This window comes from Lagenorhynchus albirostris, chromosome 3 (genome assembly GCF_949774975.1).
Source record: "Lagenorhynchus albirostris chromosome 3, mLagAlb1.1, whole genome shotgun sequence".
Taxonomy (NCBI): Eukaryota; Metazoa; Chordata; class Mammalia; order Artiodactyla; family Delphinidae; genus Lagenorhynchus; species Lagenorhynchus albirostris.
In genome coordinates this window covers 92,813,250-92,828,605 of record NC_083097.1, presented here as the reverse complement: position 1 = coordinate 92,828,605, position 15,356 = coordinate 92,813,250, and positions in this window count along the sequence as shown.

Genomic DNA, 15,356 nt, shown 5'->3' with positions numbered 1-15,356 from the left:
TTGAGAAATGCATTATTTATTTAGCACTGAGAAGAAGGAAGCCAGGCTCTGTTCAGGAGTTTTCCTGCTTTCTGTTATCAAAATGACATTCTGCTCTACAACCACACTTCCCACATAATAGCCTTGCTATTTCCATTTTAAATGTTTTAGACCTTTTTCTTAGAGGGCAAAAGAGGAGTCACATAGTAGAGCATTCTGAGCCTTTCAATATGGAAATTGTCCAAATAAGGTACAAATTCAGCACAGCTATTTGGGAAAAAAAGACCTTGAGCAAACACTGATATTTCCGCATTTCAGTTTTCTTCTAAAGATCAGAAATTTCCTGCATTAATAAGAGTAAAAGAGTAAAGCTTGCACAACTCCAGTATATTCCCAGGGGCCCCACTATTATCAACATTTTGTCTGGTCATATATTAAAAAAGAAATGTAGCAGCTGAGCTAAAAAGAGAACAAAGATGGACGTGAGGGAAACTTTCGAGGCTCAAAACGCTAAAAACAAACACTAAGTCTTTGATGTTGACAAATGTTTTTCCAGAAAAAGAAATACCTAGAAACAGTTGAACTTAATCTCTAAAGCAAAAAATGCAGTATGGAAACACAGAATATCTTAAATATCAGTACATGTGGGTAGAGTTCATTCAAAAATATATAAGAAAAGCTTTTAAAAAGCCCAAGCCTAGAATCATCAGATTTAGAGCTAAAGGGGCTAGAAAAATATTTTACAGATAAGGAGGTAGTTAACACGTACTTAACTTGGACATTTCTTATAATGCTCACAAGATAGTGATAGTTGTTCACAAATAAATTCTTTTGGATAGTAGATGCCAGCATAAAATTAAAATTTCTTGGAGACAGAAGAATTTTCAACCAAATATAAACCTTGGCCACAATCCATAGGACTTGCCGGCCACCCTGTGAAATTCAGATCTGGGTTAAGTACACTCACCAATTCTTTCACAAGAAATGCCAGTACAAGCAGTCTAGGTGTCCACTACTGGCATTTCAAATTAGTGGAGAAAATAAGTGCGTATTAAATAAATGGTGCTAGAACACTTGGCTAAATTTTGGGGAGAAAATTAAGTTAAAACCTCTACTTCAGAACAGTTATAAAAACAAAATAGAGACCAACAAAAGAGCCAATCTTTTAATTAGGAATTCTGAATAAATATAGGTAATTCTGTTGATACTTATTACTATATTTGAGTGGATACTTGCATGATGAGACGGCAACACCCATGAAAAGATCTGAGGAAAGAACATCACTATAGAAGGAAAAACTAGTGCAAAGGCACCAGTACTGGAATGGGCTCAGCAATGCTCAAGGTCAAAGAAATCCAATGCGTCTATAGTGAAGAGACCAAGGAAGAAAGCAGAAGATGAGGTCCCAGAGCTAGAAAAGAACAAGATCATGAGAGACCTTCTAGGCCATGTCAAGGAGACTGGCTTTTATTCTAAACATAATGGAAGTTTTAGAGTGCTTTCAGGAAGGGTGACATGATCTGATTTAAGCTTTAGAAAGATTCGTCAGGAAGACTAAAGGAGGAATGAAAAGTAGAGCCAGGGACTGTAGAAATAATGCAGAGAGAGATTACGGGGACTTTCACTAATAGGGAATAAAGTAAGAAAGCAATCCAGGACGAATCCTGGGCTGCAGCCTGGTGTGGATGGTGTGCCATTTACTTGGGGTAGAATTGGGGGGGGCAACTTTGGAGAAGAGGAGTCAATAGTTCTATTTTGGGCATATTGCATCCCAGCTGCCTACTAGACATCCCTGTAGTAATGCCCAGTAACCAGCTGAATATCTGAGTGAGGAGCCCAGGGAAGAGACTTGAGCTAGAAATATAAATTTGAGGATTCATCAACATATAGATATTATCTGAAGCTATGGGACCAGGTCAGATCAGGTCGGAAGAGAATATAGATAAAGAAAAGAATAGGACCGAAGACTGAGCCCTGGAGGACTCTTACTTTCAGGGATCTTGTAGAGGAAAGGACAGGAGAGGAGTGAGCAACAAGACTGAGAGAGGGGGCCCAAAAGGTGGGGGAAATCAGGCTTACCATGTCCCTGAAGCCTAAAGAAGAAACCTTTTCAAGGAGGGAGTTATCAACCATGTCAGCTGCTAGTGAGAGGTCGATTGGGACAAAGAGAGAGAACTGACAATTGACTCTGACATGGTATAAATCACTGGTGACCTTGATAAGTGTCATAAGATCTGCTTCACTGGCATGCGTTGGACAAAAACCCCATTCCAATGAGTTAAGAAGGAAAATGAGAGAAAGATAGCAAGCATAGGCAACTCTTTAGAGTAATTTTGCTATGAAGCAGAGATAAAAATGGGGAAGTTGCTGGATGGGGACAAAAGCCCAAGGGATACTTGTTAATATATGATGATAAGGCATTTTATATGTTGTTGCAAATCATTTTAAATAATCGGATAATTAACATTTGTTCAGCATTTACATCGTGCCAGGGACTGTACCACATACTTTCTTGTTTGCTCTTTTAATTATCAAAGTATCACCGTTTTAGAGATAAAGTTACTGAGACACAGAGAAGTCAATTAATTTGCCCAAAAATACGCCACTAGTAAGTTGCAAAGCTGATTTGAAAACTGGCAATATGAGCTCTTTACTGCTGCAGTAGAAGGTGCAAGAAAGAAAGCAAATAATTATAGAAAAGTAGTCCCTGAAAAGGTGAGAGATGGTGGGCTCCAGAGGGATGGGTCTTAGCAACAAAAGTAGATGGTACACAGAGTATATAACAAGTAGTTAGGATTTGTGGTAGGAATTGATAGTTCTCCTCGGATTGCATCTTTCATTCCTATAATTGAAAGCTAATAACTTAAAAGTATTATTAAGACATTCCCCGCCCATAAAGGGAGACAGATAAGTAGTCAAGTAAGTGGTTTGTATAAAGTGCTCAGAATGGAGCCCGGAACATAGTAGGGACCATGAAGAGCTAGAGTCTATTAAGCTCAATGGTGCTACCTAACGTTCTTGAGAAGAATGTGCAGGCAAGAGTGGGGACTTAAAAGGGAGAGTGGTCAATTCTACTGCGGGGGAAGCAAAAGCAGGAAAGTCTTTAAGGCAAAAGATTATTGAGTTTACACTTGAGATGACTTTTGAAAACTGAGTAGGTGTATTTAAGGCATTACCACCGAGAGAGGGAAAGAGCATTACCACCGAGAGAGGGAAAGCCTGAGCACCAGGGGCTCCAGAAAGATCAAATCAGCTATAAAACGAAAAGGATCCACAAATAATTCTTTGCGGCCGAATCAGAAGTTTCAAAGAAGGTCAGTGCAAGAAAGAGGGTTGGAGAGAGAGACAGGAGGGTCTAGGGATAAAGGGCTTTGTATACTATACGGGGAGCCTCCTAATCAGATCTGCAATTCAGAAAGATTCCTTTTGCTATAAAATGTGCGGCGAGGGGGGTGCAAAACCCAAGCTAGGAAGACCAGTTATTAACAGCATAGGAAGAAGAGGATAAGAAGTTATGAGGTAGTCATAATGGAAGATAAAAGTAGAGGCAAATTAAACAAAATTATGGAGTATGCAGTATTTAACAGAGGAAAATAAGTGAGAGAATGGTGGACATTAAAGTAAAACATAAAAGAAAAATTAACTTACCTCAGAAATGAGTAGATATAAACTCCCCTCAAAAGGGCCTCTGCCAAAAACATAAAACAAAAGTGTACGGAGTAGAAGTGAGGAGGGGAGGGGAAGGGGGATGGAGGATACAAGTGAGGAGGGGAGGTTGAAGAGGTAACAGTAGTACCGACAGAAGGAGGAGGGGAGGGGGGAGAGGAAGGGGCATGGAAGAGGGAGAGGAGAAGGCAGGGAAGTGGGAAGAGGAAGAGAAAGAAGAAAAAGGAGAAGAAGACAAAATGAAAAAAGACGGGTCAGTTGCAACCAACATTTGAGAAATATAATGAGAAGGAAGCATCCACTTCTTATACTTTTGGTCACAGCAGCAAACCATTTGGAAGGAAATCAGCTGGCCCTCTGGATTATCAGAGGTATGACCAAGGAATAGTCGGACAGGTGCTAAATGAAGATAAAGCCACACCCTCTGTGAAATACGAAACACAATCGCTGGAAGTAGAACCTCATACACAAGCAACTAACTGTTGGACCACCCAGTGGAAGGCCCCAGATGGGAACTGCCAACGTGTAAGACAAGTCTCAGGGCATCGGAGCTCTGTTCACTCTCCAAAGGATTCCAAGCCAGTCCACAGATAGTAAGCCATATCCACAAGGCCAGGCTGTGTTTACCAGGTGCTTTCACTGCATGGAAGAAACCAAAGAAGGGGCAAGAGGAATAGTCCTGCTCCTGAGGCCTTATTGGTTGGCCAGGGGTTGAAGCCGTCTAAGCAGCCTGGGTCAGAAGTAAAACAAGGGATTGGCAGTGGCGTCAGCAGAACTGAAGATGGGGGATAGGTCTAAAGGAGGTGTGGAGACAAAATCTACAGGATCTGGTGACTGAATGGGTTTGTTGGATGTGGGAGAGAGAAAAGTCAAAGTTGATACCCTTATTTCTACTGAAATGAGAGCAGATTTGAAGGTGGGGAGAATATGAGTTCAATTTGGAAATACTGAGTCTGAGAGGCTAGTGAGGCATCAGTCATATTTGTGGATCAGGAGCTCAGGAGAAAGGTCTGGGCTGGGAAAGTGGTTTCTAGTCATCAGGACATAAGTGGTGTTAAACCATGCAGAGAGCGTGCAGGTCCAACCATGCAGCAAGAACAGGCAGAGGAAGAAGATCCAGCAAAGGAGACACCACTCCAGGAAGCAGAAGGAGTACTGGACAGGTGTGACTATCAAGGAGACTAAGTAACCAGTAATGTAGGGTCAAAGCTGGTTTAGTGTTTCAGCTTATTTAGTCAATGAGCAGAAATTATTTTACTACATCACTGTTCACTTAACACAGCTGATACAAAGCAGGCGTAAGGAGCACGGCTAACAAGAACACAGGCATATCTTGCTGTAACAATAGCACGACCTTCACGGGAGAACAACTTTTAGGGACAAATCTTTTCCCTGAACTCTCCCTTCTCTAGCAATTTTCTCCCCTGAACAATTTTAAGTCATTAAGAGACGCAGCTTCTAATTAACCTAGTGATACCTCCTAATTACTGCCTGCACTCAAGTCAAGACTTTGAAAACTCTCTAGATAGCACAGTCATGAGATTGCAAAACTCTGTGGTTAAATACAATATGAGCTTTATTAAAAATTGACACCTTCCTTCTCTAAGCTTAAAATATAATAATAAAAAAAGATCCTCCTCATAACGTACTCCTCCAACACCTCATTTCATTGCTTTTGAAGGAAGTGGAGGAAGAAAGGTTAAGGATCCATGGGAAAAGCTAATTAACAAGTTAACCATTGACCACTTGCTCTTGCAAAAACAATTCTGTAGCTGAGTAACTACAAAGAGATGCACCATATTTCTTTCTATCTTTAATAACTCGAAAAGCCTCATTTAGCTGCTGAAAACCCTAAAGTATGTGCTCTCACTTCCTATAATTAAGCCAGATTTGTAAGAAATGGGAAATTTTTTTACCCCAGTCGACATGATATTTAGACCATATATATTTGTTTCCACAGTTTCAAATGACCTCTAAACAGAGAAGCTCAAAATACTCTTCTCTACCTTATAAATAGTTTTCAAGGTGATCATTTCTGACACGAAAATTTTGTGATTTCTAAGAAATACTAGGCTCCCTAGAACATAGGTTCTCAAACTTCCCCAGTCCCCTCCTGACCATCCCTGAGGGATCCGAGCCACTTGCATCTGTGAAAAAGCACATGTGGAATCTATCCCCCAAGTGCTCCTTGTGTGCAGGTGAGGAGGGGACATCCACTCTTCATTTGCCTCACTGTTTTCTCCCTACTTCTAGGCACCTGTGGGACATAAATTTCTTAGGAAAGATAGAGCGTGTTTAAAACGGCTCCTGAAAGATTTTGAGTTGAGCAATCTTTTTTCCATCACGAAAGAGCTTTCTGAAATTCATCCAGTCACTAGCCCTCCCCTTAGCATTTTTCTTCAGCATCCATCTTTACCCCATGCATACTCTGAACCAAGAGCTTGCTGAAGAAACCAGACATGAAGGCGAACCAAACAAACATACAGTAAATACCTTTGCTTCTTCTTGGCTACGCGATTTTATTCCTAAACAAAAGTCTCACATGACATCAAAAACAGAGACCGCTTTAAAAGCGGACAAGAAATTATAAATCACTACAGAGTAAATACCATTTTTGCAACTTAAGAGCATAAACAATGTAATACATATAAATAAGACAAAAAACACTCCACGATATAAATCCTATTACTGCAGAACAGACAGACACAACCTTGAAAGCATCCTTGGGAGCCGCAGCATAGACGGATCTGACAGCCTGCACACAACATTTACATGCTGTGAAATTGTACATTCAGCTTCCGAGGAATTATGAATAAACTCTAAATAAAACCATTTCTCTGCTGACTTGAGCCCCAAAAGGGGGAGGGGGCGCTTTGAATTGAACTGACAAGGTACTCACCTTGGAATGAAAGTTATTCACCCTTTCTTTTTTTTATCTTTATTTTTTACTATTTTTGCTGATTAAAATATAATCCGTAATTGTAAAAATTACAAAGGAGACAGATGTGAAGATATATATTTTCCTAATAAATACTGAAAATTACCTATTTTATCTTTCAAACTCAGGCACAAATTATATTGACCTTTTTTCTTTCCATACCTTTGCACATTCTAGTTCCTTAGTGGGAATCCCCTCCCTCTCTTCTTTACCTGATGAACTTACTCTCATCCACTGACACTTCTAGACAATACTCAAAACCTCCTTTTTTTTCCACTAGTGTACATTCCTTGGGGGGACTCTAGTTCCCTGGTTTCAATGGAATCCAGGCTCTGAAAGGGAATCAAGGAGAATGTAGGGGTGTCCATTCATGCTAAAAATGAGGTTTGTACATGTGCTTACATATTCATATTTGTGCCCACAGACATATATACACACACACAAGTATATATAAACATACAGAAGTAACCGCAATTATCGCTCATCATCTCCTTTACCTGGAGGACTATGTGATATGGCCACCCCCGCCTGAATACCATTTCAGAACATGTTTTACTTTTTGTGACATCTGTTTCCCATCTACATGACCCTTGATGCTCATCTTAGCCAGATTTCATCTCTATAGAAATGCTGAGGAAGAAATAATATTCTGTAATACACTGTAGTTTGTCCATATTAGAGCCAAGAAATTGCAGTTCCCCACGAGTAATTTATAACTAATCCAAGAAGCAGCCCGAACACTAAAGGACCAAGGGCTAAAGGCATCTCAAAACACCCAGCCATTGGCGTTAGTTACTGTCTGTTAGCAGGCTTTGCTAATTCAACCAAGATTACTTGTACAGATGGTTATTAGAGACTTGGAGAATTCCACTGAACATTAAGCTACTGTGCCCTGCTCATTTCAGTCAACTCTTCTAAACGTCGGGGTTTTTCTGACAGAAAATGATCTCATTGATCCGTGAACAGTTAATTATCCAAAGTACTAAAGGCAGCTACTCAGACCAAGGCTCATTTTGCTTTGGCCTTCATCCCATCAGAGCTTGGAAAAATGACTGAGCTTTTAAGGGACAAACTTCCCAGGCAGGCAGCATTAAAAGACAGTGGACTGAAGATCTATCTTTCCAGCCCCACTCATTCTCAACAAGCAGAGCTGTAGAAACTTCGCTCTGTGATGTTCCCTAGAGTACTGTCTGCCCTATAGGAAAAATATTAGCGTCACCTTCAACAGCTGGGCCTCATGCTGATCGCCATTCTAAAAGCAGAGTATTATCGTAAACTTCCTGTCAGGTATCCTCAGAAAGGGATTATACAACTTACACACGATGGAACCACCACTGCACACCACACACACACACACACACACACACACACACACACACACACACACACACACACACACATCCAGCCACATACAACCCAAAGGCATAAACGGTATCCAAAGAGCTCATTTATAACCATACCTTAGGCTGCAGGCTTACTTAGCCTTTGCTCCATAAAATTTCAAAATCCATTCAGTTTGGCTGCTTTTCCGTCAAATGGGAAGAAAACCGCTTAACCTAAGACTTTAAGCTTTAAATCCCCATATTCCTTCTCTATAAGAGAGAAGCGAGAACTCTGTCCCTTTTGGTTTTACCATATTGCTAAATTGCCCATTAAAAAAGCTGATTTTTCTTTTGGAAAAGGACAGATTAAGAATAAATTTTTCAAAGAAAATAAAATCAAGCAGTCGGAGAGAATCTCCCTAACAAGTCTTGGGTGTTTTTGAGGGACAGGGAAATTCACAGCAAGGGGGCAGAAGAGCCCAAATCTTTGAAGCCATGTGATTAATCCAATCAGGCTAGGACGGAGAAGCCCCCCCAGCCCCCAACCGGCAACCCAAACCCAGGGGCTACCTCTGCTTGCATCCTAATGTCCTCCAGCCTGAAAGATGCAGTGGGAAGGGATTCCCTTTCTGTGCAGCCTCTTTATTCTCGTCCATTCATTCGTCCTCACTTATTTGGTTTCCAAGTCAGTAACCCAGATGTCTACAGGCTGGAATACTTGTCTCTGCCAGGAAGGAAGCTTCCGCTAGGGAATTTACCATAACACCTTTTAAAGTGAATAAATGTTTTGCAAACCCCTCTGGGAAAATTGTATTAAAAGGAAGAACAAGGAGGGGAGTTGGGGGGAGTATTGCAGTTCCTCCCCGTGGCTCTAGGAAATCTGCAGTCTCATGCCTATTTCATCCCAAGCTCACTGCTTGAGGCTCCACTCAGGGAATTGGTTGATTCACCTATAATCAACTCAACTTGGCAACTGCCTGGAATAACAGTAAAAGATAAATACCTGCAGCCTTCCACACCTTTGCTTCAGCTTCTTTGAGGCTTCAGCTCCACACCCACCCCAGGCCAAGCCCCTGTTACTTTTAGTTCCTTCTATTACCTGAACTAGAAATAATATTCTAGAGTTGTTTCTGTTGTTGCTGCTTTGACTTTGTGAGTTAAATAAATGATTTGGAGACTATCTGAGAACCACATGCTGAATTCTAAACTAGAAAAAAATTGTAATAAACACTTCACTCTTGTCAGAAGAAAAAGGCTGCATTATCTCCTTAGGTTTTTAGACTAAATATCAGTGGTTTTTACAGTGATTCTGTTCATCCCCAGCTAATCAAAATAGGTTTATTTGCTCATTATCTTTTAAAAATTTAATTATTCCAGAGCCTTACCCATTGTACTGTTCATTTATATTTCAATCAGTGGCCTTAAAATTTCAGTGAAAATCAAATCTTAATTTTTTTTCTAATTTGTCAGGATCTTTGTTGAAAATTTTCATGAAGGATGGGAAAGTTATAGGTATTACAATATAGAAAGAAAAGTTAATTCCCTGTAAACTTTATTTGTTCAACAAAAAAAGACTGAGAAACTAGGATACATGACACTATGCTAAAATGTGTGTGTGTGTATGTGTGTGTGTGTCTGAGGTACAAAGATAAACACAACAACAAAGTTCTCAGAGAACTTAAATTCTAAAAAGAAAGATGTTATGTATACATTTTACTGTTACACAAGAAAAATATGCTAAGGACCTAAAGAAACATAAGCAATGTGCTATGAGAACCATTTGAGTTAGTTATTTCCATCTGTGGTGATAGAAAAAGCCAAGAAGGCTTCAGGGAGAAAATGGCATTTGATGCAGGTCAACGGATGGGTAGAATTTTGATAGAAATGGAAAGGGAAATCAAGATGGAAGAAATGGAGTGACCAATGGCATAGGGGACAAGAAGGTTCTGGTAACATCCAGGAATTGGTCAGTGGTCCAGTGTAGTCAATGCACAGGACACAGGACTCTCAATTTTAAATGTGGAATACCAATTAATATATAATGATGCCTTCCACAATTCATTCCCTCATTCATTTCAGCAAATATTTACGAGGTGCCCACTCTTCTTGGCAGGGACTTAAAAGGATATTAAAAAACAATACTACACAAGTGATTCTGCTATAATTTTTGACAAGGCCCTTCCCCAGAGTTGTTGATCAAAAATCACCATTCCTGCCTTGAGATTACAATAATATCATAGTTGATGTTGCTAAAACATTCTATGTTTAATATAATGTTTGTGAAGACGTTTCATCATTCCAAGGGAGCAACAGAACAGCCTGTTGTAAGAAACTGATTCAAAGCACAAATTATCACTGCATAAAGCATTCACACCATTACAACCATCGTGACTACATGCAGTTGTACCTCCTAAAGTATTGTCTAAGGAGTTGCATGTTTAAAGTGTGAAGCTTAGCCATTTAACTTTGAACTGGCCACCACATAGATTCACTGAAAAGCCAGAAATGCCCATTTCATCTGAAGGGAAAATAAATAATGTCCTCAAACACTAGTGTTCAACTTTGTAGATAAAAGATAGATAAAAATACATGGGGTTAATGTAAGGATAAATGAGGCAATATATGAGAAGTAATCTGTAACCCACAAAGCATAAACAAGTATTAGCTGATTTTTACCACAGAAGTTAGTCTTTGCTGCTGAGTCAGTGCCACTAGAACCCTTTCATTGAAAAAGGCCCCAGCATGCACCACAGGGCATGCATCATATTAAGCCAAGTTGGAAGCCTCTCAAAAGTCATTTCTTGGATTTCAGAAGATCATCACCAAGAAGTCCAAGTAAATAGTAGCAACTGCAGCAGCGGTGAAACTGAGACAATAGCTTTGAGAAGCTGCAAACATTTGCAGGTTGGTAGGGAGCTTCATCAAGATGCATCCTTGCCTCTAATATTGAGATCATGTCATATGGCCTCTATTATGAACATTAACCCAAGTTAAGGTATAGCTGCAAATGGTCACTTCCATCCAAGCACCTTGACAACAGGCTTGTCATTTGAGGTATTATCTTTGGTTTAAAGCATTCTCACATTCATATTTTGGCTATATTATCTGAGCCACCAAATAAAGCAAGGACATTAGGTCAGCATAACTCATTACAACATCATAATGGCTGAAACTGAGTTACCTAATATTTTCCTAAACCATCTTTGCTGGTCAAAAGTTATTAAAGACAGACAGATAATAACCAACAGTTATTAACTGCCTGTTCTGTGCCAAGCACTCTAATTGGTATTTACACATTAATTATCTCATGTCACATCCAAAAGACAGCTGTATACCAAGGGGTATAGAATTAAATGTAATACTTTTGTTTAAGTTGTTATAAATGTAAATGTCTGGCTGAGACTAGCCCAACATCTCTTGACCTCTTTCCCCAGCATTTTCCAGGACTTTTAGGGGTTATCTGTTGAGAGACTAGCGCAGAAGTGAGGCTGAAGCAGAGTTGCAGAGATTTCAGACTGCTCCTCTGGGAGACTCAAGAAGGAGGGTCAGCAAAAATGATTACCGAGGGCAAAGAGAAAGGATTCATATGACCAACCTGACATCACGGCTTCTTCCAGGATGAGGATAATAAAGGACACAGCATCAGGATTCTCACGCCTTCCTCTCTGCAAGAAGAAAGAGAGAGCTGACACAATCACAACGAACATGTTACATAGCGTTCAAATTCAAAGGGTGCACCTCACTATGGTACATTCTCCAAATCCACATGGATGTGGAAGGACACGGACGGACATGCGATGGACACAAAGTTTTAATTCACTTTATGAAAGAGCTTGATTTTCCTTGAAAAAATCCACATCAATGGAATTCCATTGGTTGGCATTACTAGAATAAGGAGGGATATCTCCTGGTTTGTAGATATTGACAAATAGGTCTGAGGATTCTAAATTATTATTTCTCTCTTTTATTATTCCTCACAAAAGACTTTCTCTTTCATCTTCAAGCCAACACTAAAATTTCAACTCCCCTATGAAGACCTGCCTCAAAAGTCATAAAGCCAAAAACTATATGATAATATCCCAGAACCCAAAGTATGTAACGCTACTATCATAACAAGGTACTTCCTTATTATTTGAACATTTTAAGTATTTAGCCTAATTAGAGAATAAATTTGAACAAATGAGATCATGCATGTGAAAACATTCTGTAACTGCAGAACATAATGCAAACCTAAGAGATCAGCTCCCTTCCTATCCCCCATGTTCTTCAGATAAGACGGACTGGCGGTAAACAGGGATAAAATCCGTCTGCCCCTCTTGTAAATAACATAATGTCCCAATTGCTGTCACAGTCACTACTACTCTATGCTAAAGCTTTATGGTCGCATTCAAACTAGGTATGCAGTCCACTCACACAATTAGACAGAATTACACAAAATCGTCAACATTCAATCATTTTTAACCTACAAGAACAGCCATTTCATGGTTCAACCAAATACAAAGCATTAGTTTTGCTTTTAAGATCCTGAAATTACAGACATCACAAATAATTTGTTAGGATTCTGATAAGATTTACATTTATAGAAGATCAATAAGAGCTATACCAGGACTGAGGGTCCTCCATAAGAATTCAGAAGAATTCAGAAGAAGGAGATAGGAAAGGGGCAGTTTTTCTGATTGAGACGGACTGAAACCTACATACCAGGAGGGGACGAGCTGTGTTAAGGAAACCCCAGATACAATGCATCTTATACTGTGATTAGGAGACATGCTGCTATCATCCTGTAAAAGGATAGTGCCTCTTCCTCTCTTGTCTCAGAATTTCAATGAAAGCCCAAAGCTGAAGATAATAGGTGCTAAGAACCCCGACATTCTGAAGTGAACTGCCAGGCATGTTTCTGCAGAACTTATCAGTCACGCAGCTATTACCTGCTACTCCCACCAGCCTGTGTAATAGATTAGAAATTGTAGAATTCCTATGGGTTACTGAGCTGCTGGCCTAGCAATGGTTCTCCAACCAAGTGGAGGTTGGAAAGGCGAGGAGGCATTCTGGGGAGTGTTATTGGCATTCAATAGGCAGGATCCAAGGATGTTAAAGATCCTGCAGTGTAAGGGAGAGCCCTGCACAGCATAGAATTTTCCCACCCAAAATAGCAATAGTGCTCCCATTAAGAAATATTGGCATCAGGAATTCCCTGGTGGTCCAGTGGTTAGGACTCCGAACTTCCAATACCCGGGTTCGATCAGGGAACTAAGATCCCACAAGCCGCGTAGTGCAGCCTGAAAAAAAACAACAATATTGGTATAAATTTTAAAAGGTGCATCTTGCCAGTTGTGACAACATGGATAGACTTTGAGGATATTATGCTAAGTGAAATAAGCCAGACAGAGAAAGACAAATACCGTATGATTTCACTCACTTGTGGAATAATAATTAATTAATAAACAAAATGAACACACAGATACAGAGAACAGAGTAGTGGTTATCAGATAGGAAGGAGGGTGGAGGGAGGGAGAGAGTAAAGGGGGCCGACTGTACATTCATGGATGGAAACTAAACTTTTGGTCGTGAGCCCACTGTGGTGTATACAGAGGCCAAAATATAATGTTGTACAGTTGAAACTTATATAATATTATAAACCAATGTTACCTCAATAAAAAACACATACATACATAACATAAATAAATAAGGGGCTTTAAAACATGAAATTAAAAAAAAAAGAAATACTGGCATAAGGTGAAAGTCCTGTGGCTTCTCCACTCCCCTCTGAGGACGAGGCTATTCTCCTACCCCAAATCCAAATGATATGGGATTTAAGAAATTAGCAGTGGCTACAAAAGGGCACCTGACATCCATCCCCCAGGTGGACTCTACCACCTGATCTGCCTCTGTGCCCTTTGGAGCAGAGAATACAAGGAATTAGTTGTGGGAAGAGGCTGGCTGAGGAAAGGGGCAGCCTTGTAGTGGTCTGCCTTCCCACCTATAGATGTACCTGCTCTGGGCCAAATGGACACCATGGAAGTTAGCCAGGCTTAAGCTCTGAGGCCAGAGGGCTGCCCACTGGGCAATAAACGCATTGTCATTTGATGTCAGCCATACAGAGGACATGGCCAGCCAAGGATGAAACACAGCCCTCTCATATAGAAGACGTGTGCCCCTTCCTCCATTCTTCCTCCCAAACCTGGGGAAAAGAGGAGCCCCAGGAGAGGGAAGGAAAGTAGGTACAGGAGTCAAGGAGGTGAAGGCACTGTGCAATTTTGGCAGTAGATACAATGCCACCACCATTGGATGCTGCCACCACTGCAGATGGACACTGATAGGGCTGTGACCACCAACAGATTCCAACCAGCCCTTCATTTTTGTCTCCCCTATTGATTCTGTCCCATTGCTCCTAGCAGAACATCTATGTGGCTGAAGGAAACCAGGATATGCCACCCCAAAATATACCTCTTTGATATAAAAAAAATATTTAAAACTGAAGGCAGTTGAGCAGCAGCAAATGCAAGACAAGCTCGCTCTGTCCTCCCCCTTTTCTGCCTAAAAGCAGGATATAAATTCTGCTTTTACTGGAGATAAAATCTATCAGCCCAGAGACCCCACCAGAGGAACCTCAAACGAACCTCATTCGTTAGTTCCCTCTCAGATATTTACCCTCCCACTGTTTGCAGCCCTTCCCACAGTTTTAGCTCTTGGAAGCCTAAAATCACTTTCCTCTGTTCCTCTGTCTTGTCACTTCTCCGCAAATGTACTGTTCTTTGTTGAAGACGCTACGTAAGCCAGAATTCTAAGCCACCATCTGAGTTACTCTTTATAAAAGATACGCGCTGCACACGTTAGTCAACTGTTTGCCTCTTGTTAATCCATCTCTTTTTAAAGAGCCGCAGCTGAAAACCTAAGAGTCCTGCCCCCCGCATGTGGCCAAGCCAGGTTATGTGAACCCTGCCCTGGTTCCAGGGGCGGACAGAGGGAAGACAGGCTGCAGTTACGTTCACTGGGGTTCCCTCTGCTTTGGAAAGATGAATGTCTACCACACTGTTGTTTTTGAGAACCTACTCGGCATCTTTAAAGAGGTTAAATGGCTTGCTCTGGCACTGTGAGGTGGAGCAGGAATCCAGACTCATGTCTCAGCCGACTCCAGAGCCTGTGGCCCTAATTACAGTGAGAACTACTTCCCCGTGTGAGCAATTACTTGCCTTCTTGCCAGTATGAAATGGGAGGGAGTGAAGGGAGTGACTGTCTCCAAGGTCGCTGTCAACCACGGGCTCCTTAAGAAAGTATTTCATATCAAGTCCCAGGACCCTCACTCTCATTTTAGGTGTTTCTTCCAGCTTTCCTCACCTCCTATTTTCCCTGCGTGCAGCCAGTTCCTAATCAAACCAGGTAGTGGTTTGACCCTCCAGGTCAGTGTTTCTCAAAATGTGGTTCTCAGAACAGCTGAGCCTCATCCAGGA